The 7,444-nt window shown below is 40.4% G+C and overlaps 1 pseudogene; it reads left to right on the top strand.

Annotated features, from left to right (window-relative positions):
- Nucleotides 1-1,219: 1,219 nt before the first annotated feature.
- On the top strand, nucleotides 1,220-2,389 carry LOC111150627 (annotated as a pseudogene).
- Nucleotides 2,390-7,444: the final 5,055 nt, after the last annotated feature.

Genomic DNA, 7,444 nt, shown 5'->3' with positions numbered 1-7,444 from the left:
AATAAATGCTTGTTGAGTGGATGAATGAAATCAGAAGTCTAGAGAGAGAATCATCATGATTCGGTGATCAATTACCTGTATTACCTGTGAGAGATATGAAAGTAGAAGGAATCAAAAGTGATTCTATTAATTGAGAAAAATAATTCAGATGAGAGAATTCTTAAAGAAGAAAATACATGTTTTGCTTGAGGCATGATGACAACTAGGAATAAAGCAGAAAGAAGGTGAGAACAAAGAGAAATTTAGGGGGTAAATTAAAGGAAGTGTGTGTAATAACAGATGGCAGCATCCAGGAAATGTTTTTCAAAGGATTCACGATTTAGGAACCAGGATGGATTGAATGATTAACCTGAAGTGTTAGAGCGTGGCCTGCATAATTTTACCTTGAAGTGAATTTTTTACCCAATGCTCACCATAAGGAATTTGTGTTTCTTTAGGAAAAGAGTCTGAGACACAAAGCCTAATGGATCTGGAAGGGACAGGGTGGAACTTACTAAAAAAGGAGTCCCAAACTCCAAATGGAACAAAACTGGTCTCTATAATCATGATGTGTAATTGTAAATGGCCTGTCCATATTCAGCTAGAATTCTGGGATTTTCATGATGGAATGTGAAGCTAGACTGACAATATGAACAAGATGATTTCCTCTGTAATATTCTTTAAAATTCTATTTTAAAGAGAAAGAGAATCGGACTATTTCATCCTATGTGTAGTAGCAATGGAAAGAACCAACTACAAAAATGTGAAGTCTTTCTAGTAGACAATATCCAACACTAAAAGCCAGAAAAGTTAACTCCAGAATCTCAGATGACATAAATTTTCTCCTTATTCTGCTATCTAAATAAATATACAGAATAAAATTGTTTACTTAAAATTTAAATTTTGAACACTTAACAATTTCAGCCTTTTGGTAGGCTTTGGAAAGAAATTCTGAGCAGTCTTATCCTGCTTTTCAAATAAAAAGTAATTGTTCTAGTCACTTGGTTGTGTCCCCATAGAATTCATATGTCGAAGCCCCAGCCCCCAATACGTCTGTATTTGGAGATGGGGCCTCTAGGAAAGTGATTAGGTTAAGTGAGGTCATGGATCATAGGCCCCGATCTGGTGAGATTGGTCTCCTTAGAAGAACAGATGCCAGAGGAACTTTCCAGAATGCTTGGTGTGTCAGCAATGTGCTCTTGCCCGCTCCCCCACACCAGCCTTGGCCTGGCTATAGAAAATGGTGAAAGAAATGACTTACTATGATGTTTTGGTGGTCAAACCCAATGCCACACAGGAAGAACTGAAAAAGGCCTACAGGAAACCGGCCTTGAAGTACCATCCTGATAAGAATCCAAATGAAGGAGATAAGTTTAAACAGATTTCTCAAGCTTATGAAGTGCTCTCTGATGCAAAGAAAAGGGAATCATATGACAAAGGAGGAGAACAGGCAATTAAAGAAAGTAGATCCGGTCGTGGTTTTGGCTCCCCCACGGACATCTTTGATATGTTTTTTTGGAGGAGGAGAAACATCAGCTCTGTCACCTTAGAAAATTTATATAATGGCACAACAAGAAAACTAGCTCTGTAAAAGAATGTGATATGCAATAATTGCGAAGGCCGAGGTGGTTAAGAAAGGAACAGTCGAATGTTGCCCCAATTGCTGAGGTATTGGAATGCAACTAAGACTTCATCAGATGGGACTTGGAATGGTTCAACAAATTCAGTCTCTGTTCATGGAGTGCCAGGGCCATGGGGAACGGATCAGTCCTAAAGATAGATGTAAAAACTGCAGTGGAAGGAAGACAGTTCGATAGAAGAAGATTCTAGAAGTTCACATTGACAAAAGCATGAAAGATGGACAGGAGATAACATTCCATGGTGAAGGAGACCAAGAACCAGGACTGGAACCAGGAGATATTATCATTATTTTAGGTCAGAAGGACCATGCTTTTTCTACTCAGCAAGGAAAAGACTTCTTCATGTGTGCAGACATACAGCTAGTTGAAGCACTGTGTGGCTTTCAAAGGCCAATATCTGCTCTTGACAATGGAACCATTATCATCACCTCTCACACAGGTCAAATTGTCAAACATGGAAGTATCAAATGTGTGCTAAGTGAAGGCGTGCTAATTTATCATAGACCAGATAAGAAGAGTTGCCTCATCATCAAATTTAAGGTAAACTTTCCTGAGAATGGCTCTCTCTCTCCTGAGGAAGACTCTTTGCTGGAAAAAATCCTACCTGAGAGGAAGGAGGTAGAAGAAACTGATGAAATGGACCAGGTAGAACTGGTAGACTATGATCCAAATCAGGAAGGATGGCACCATTACAATGGGGAAGCCTATGAGGGTGATGAACATCATCCCGGGGTGATGTTCAGTGTCAGATCTCTTCATGGGGCCCGTGAATAACACTGCTGGCATTTTACATGCAGTAGTGAATGAGTGAAAGACTATAATCATAGCTCACTACTTGCTATTGTTTTTGTTTTAATATTCAACTATGGTTGTGTTTTAAAAATTAAATGAAGAATAAACTAAAAAACAGAACAACAACAACAAAAAAACCCAGATGCCTGAGAACTCCCTTTCTTTCTTTTTCCACATGAATGGAAAGACCATCTGATGGTTCAGTGAAAAGTGGTTGTTTACAAGCCCGGAGGAGCCCTCATTAGGAACCAACCTTACCTGACTTTGACCTGGGATTTCTAGCCTCTAGAACTGTGAGATAAGAAATGGCTGTTTTTTAAGTCCTCCAGCCTGTGGTATTTTGTTATGGATGTCCAAGTAGCCTAACACAGCCTGTAAGTGAGAATTAGCACATATGCTCAAGTCCTCCGTCCAGATTTCAAGCACATGAAATAGAAAAAGGCAAACAATGATAAAATGTTCAACTAAGTATAATCAAACTCAAGGAAGAGGGTAATATTAGAGATTTCATAGAATATTGAAGGGTACAACTTTGACTATGTAGTCAAAAGATAGGTTGGGTGGGGATGGCAGAAAAAAAATATAGGAAATAGCAGAAATGAGCCAGGACAACTGGGCAGAAGGCCCTTTGTTTCACTGGAGAACTGGGATCTGAGTTTGGGATTAGTGCAGGAAGTAAGGTTAGTTGTGGTTAGAGATAACGGCAGAGCCTAGGGCGGCTGCAGCAGGAGAAACACATCACAATTGGACTCAACCCCACCCCTGAGGCAGAAGTGGAGATTGGGTTATGCCTGGCAGGATGGAGCAAATTTACTCCAAAAGCCAGGGGCAGGCTGATACCTAATTGCCCCCTAATTCAAGTAAATCCTCTGGGATAGGTGTTTTACAAGAGGGTACCTCATGAAAAGAAGGGTAGTAGCCTCAAAAAGCAGTAGCCACGTTCCAGAGTCAGAGAGCTCTCTAAGAATAGGGAAAAAAGGGGGGCTAAGGAGAAGCCCAGAGTCTACAACAGGGATGGGTGCCAAAGGTTATGAAAATGTCCCCAGAATTTGTTTAGATCAGGTATGGCGAGGCCCACGGGCCAGATAACTACTATTGAAAATATAGTTTATTACCTACAGTTCTCAAGAGAAAGGGACACTCCATGGCTTGCCAGGCCACATGAGGAAGCACTTGTGTCATTTAGGAGGCAGAAGGAGAAAAGGGAAAATTATGGACCAGAGCCCTTATTTGGGTTTTGAGGGAAGGAATGAGTGAGGCAGAGTAAGTACAATGGATAAGTTTAGGATTGGTTAGTCTGAATAATTTCTGTGTGGACTCTGTGTTATAGAGGTGGTCCCTGTTTGTCTGGTACTTGCCCCTGGGATGATTTAGAGTAAGGAGACTACTGGGTTGGTATGTGAAATTTAAAGAAGGGGAAGATTGGAAGGATAGGCTCTGATTGGTGCGTTTGCATAGCTGATATGTGCTCTTAGGCAAGATGTTTGCTATCTCTGTGGAACTAGATAAACTTGGGATGGGCAGTCCCTACCTGGGTCCGCAGGCTGCCCTAAATGTCAAACACAGAAAATAGAAAATACGATTCCTATACAAAACACTATTTAAAATATAGGATGAAAAATGAAACTGAAAGATAGTAAGGAGTAAAGAAGCAACATGAACTTGATGTCTGGATCTTGAGACACTTGATTTAGCCACTTGGATTCAGATATGTAGATAGATGATAGATTAATCAATCGATTGATAGACAGGGTTTTTTTTCCTTTTGTCTTAGAGAGGCCATAGCTTTACCAAGCTGAGTTTGGGGAGAGACAGTAAGTAGTTAAGTAAAATAGAAATAGATTCCAATAATTGCACTTTTGGAAATTTATGAAGTCATCCAGGCCTAGGTATGTTATCTTGTATATGACGTTTACCAAATCATGCCCTTGTGGGGTGAAACAGTGCACCTCCAAATTTACAGTTATTATATTGAGCTATCAGCTTTCTTACCTTCCAGTCTCTGGCCCAGTAACTTTCAATTCTGAAGACAGATTTACAACAGACATGATTTTAAACCATATTCCATTAACAAGCTCTGTTTTAAATGACTTTCTTCATTTAAGTAATGCCAGTTTGTACTTGATTTGTTCAAAAGCTATTTAAAATCCCTTGACCCTTAAAGGTACTACTATGTCTTAGGCCACTCTCATTTTTGGAAACATGTAAAGGAGCAGGAATATTTCATTTTTCTTTGCTGTTTGCGTCCCCAGAGCAAGCTAATTGTGCTTCTTTAAAGCAAAGTGACAATTTTTGATACAGGTTTATTTAATTAAAAAAAAGACTTAGAACAATCAAACATGAGCATTAACAAGAAACATATGTGAGGCTCCAAGTATTCTGAAAATGAATGCAAAGCAGCGTTCCAATCAACATGAGGTCAGGTTTCCTGGCCTGTTTCTGCACATGCAAAATCGGAGAGCGTGAGAGGTTGAGCGTAGGTGTGTGACCGTTCGTGACTGGGAGTGATCTGGACATGTTGTGAAAGATCTGCTGCAGCTCCCAGCAGCCTTGAGAAGCAATCTTTTACATGTAGCAGGACACACTCCAGGATATTAACACTCTACCATTTCCAAGAGCCTCTGTTCACACCAGCTCCAGAGTAAACACCATGAAAGAAGGAGCCTCAAGCTGCTAAAAAGCACACAAAGCAACAAGGAAAAACAGTTCCAAATCTCATAAAAATGGAAAAGGTTTCAAGAACAACTGCCCGTTTGTTCAGTGAGTGCCCACAGAGCAGGAGGGTAAATAAAACTCAGTACCTGTTAGATTTATAGGCAAATAACCATTATCTACTATGTGTAGATGAGTGAATGATAATTTTATGCAAACCACAATAAGTAAATTCAAACAGTATGAACTAAGCCTGCACAGTAAGAGCAGGAAGTTCAAGGAAAGAAAAATAAGGAAAGAGTGTTTTCTGGGTGGTGTATCACCAACCTGGGAAATCCATTACAGAGCCAAAAACTGGAACAGGATTTTATAAAAACACTGGCTTAAAGCAGAGCCATTAGTCCCTTAGGACTTGTATTGTGACTTCATACCTTAAATAAAACTCTGCTCCCCACGATCTTATTACTGATTGGCTTTACACAGAAGATTATGGAGAATTAGTAAATTGAACTTTTTATATGGCAGAGTATATAGTATAAATTCCTTGGGAGCCTTCATAGTGCATTCAGTTTTTTTTAACAAATCCGTGTCAAGTATCATCAATAGCCAAGCACCCTAACCAAAAGAGCTTAGAATTTTATGGACTTGTGTCTGAGAGCTGCAGTTTTTTAATCAAAATAGTACTTTTAAAACATTTTTCAAAAATGGAACATTCAACTTTGGCCAAGTTTAAACTCTCTTTGAGTACTGTGAATTTTAAATTTGAAGGTGAAATCAAGGTTTTTCAGATTCAGATTTCATTGACTCCTTATCATATGTGGATCATATGTGGTTTCCTGGGTGGTGGCAGGAGACAAGAAAAAAAGCTTTTAAGGGATTATATAAGATGCCTATAAATAGATTCATTGAAATAAAGGCTCTTTTGTTCTTCTTCTTCTTCTTCTTCTTCTTCTTCTTCTTCTTCTTTTTTTATTTGACAGAAAGATAGAGAGCACAAGTAGGTAGAGCGGCAGGCAGCAGAGGGAGAAGGGGAAGCAGGCTCTCCACCAAGCAGGGAGCCTAATGCAGGGCTCCATTCCAGGACCCTGAAATCATGACCTGAGCTGAAGGCAGCAACTTAACCTACTGAACCACCCAGGCGCCCCCACCACTTTACTTCTAACAAACCATATTTTAATGAGGCATGGGTCAAAGAATCTAACATTCGTAGATTCCATTTGAAAAGCATGTGAGCATAAAAACATAAAGGAAAATTTGTTAGAGCAAGTTGAGTGTCGGTTTTGGTGAAGCTAATTTTGTTTAGATTTTTGAAAAGCTCTAGCATATTAAATGAGCTTGCAGAGGCTTTGGGATCAGAAATAACTGGGTTTAAATCGAGGCTATGCAGGGAACAAAGAAGAGAGAATTGGAGAATGGAAGGAAAGGAAGAAGGTTGGGAAGAAGAGAGGGAGGCAGGGAAGAAGGGAGGAAAGAGCACGCGTTAGGCAGCTTCTCAGTACCCGTCATTATCAAGGTGCTTCACACAAACATTTATCTTCTGCGCTAACTGCATGATCTTGGGCAAATAAATTTATCTCCTGGGCCTCAGATTCCTTACCTATATAAAACTCACCTCTCATAAATTCTAGGAAGATAGTGGTGGCAGCATAATTTTTTTGTTGGGGGTGGTCTTTCCAAATCACGTTAAAAACATAGCATCTAGATAGCAAAAACCAAAATCCAACAAAACTAGGTAACTTGGAGCAACACAAGCCTCAGCACACAAGCAGGTAGAGACAGTGTAAGAAGAGCCACTAGATGTGTGTGTCGTTGGCTTCTGTGTGGGGAAGAGCAGGGGGAAATAGCAAGCCATTTGATGGTGTTCAGAAAAAGAGAACCGGAAACCATCCAACAGACAATATCTGAAAAGTACAAGTGCGTTTGAGAGGAGTAGCGGAAATTGAGAAAGACATCAGTTACTCCAGGAACACGTGAGTAAGAAGCACATGCTGTAAGCTCTATGAAGGTGAGGCAGGGCGCCTGGGGGAGGGGGGGGCTCAGTGGGTGAGCGTCTGCCTTCCGCTCAGGTCGTGATCTCAGGGTCCTGAGATCCAGCCCCGCATCGGGCTTCCTGTTCAGCAAGGAGCCTGTTTCTCCCTCTCTCTCTGCCTCTCTCCTTGCTTTTTCTCTCTCTGTCTTTCTCTCTCTCTCAAATAAATAAAATCTTTAAAAAGAAAAAAAAGGTGACATAGTTTACTGTCTGGGAACTCTCAAACCTCACCCCACAGGGCACAGGGCTCCACACTGAGGAGGAATTATTGGGACTCGAAGAATTTGGCAAGAAAGCAACGAGAGAGGTAAAGGAAAGAAGATACAGATAAAAGTGGAAAAGTCAAACAGAG

The sequence above is a fragment of the Enhydra lutris genome, unplaced genomic scaffold, assembly GCF_002288905.1.
Source record: "Enhydra lutris kenyoni isolate GAN:26980312 unplaced genomic scaffold, ASM228890v2 scaffoldscaffold24, whole genome shotgun sequence".
NCBI lineage: Eukaryota > Metazoa > Chordata > Mammalia > Carnivora > Mustelidae > Enhydra > Enhydra lutris.
Note: the sequence above shows the minus strand (reverse complement) of the source record. Positions and strands in the feature narration are given on the sequence as shown.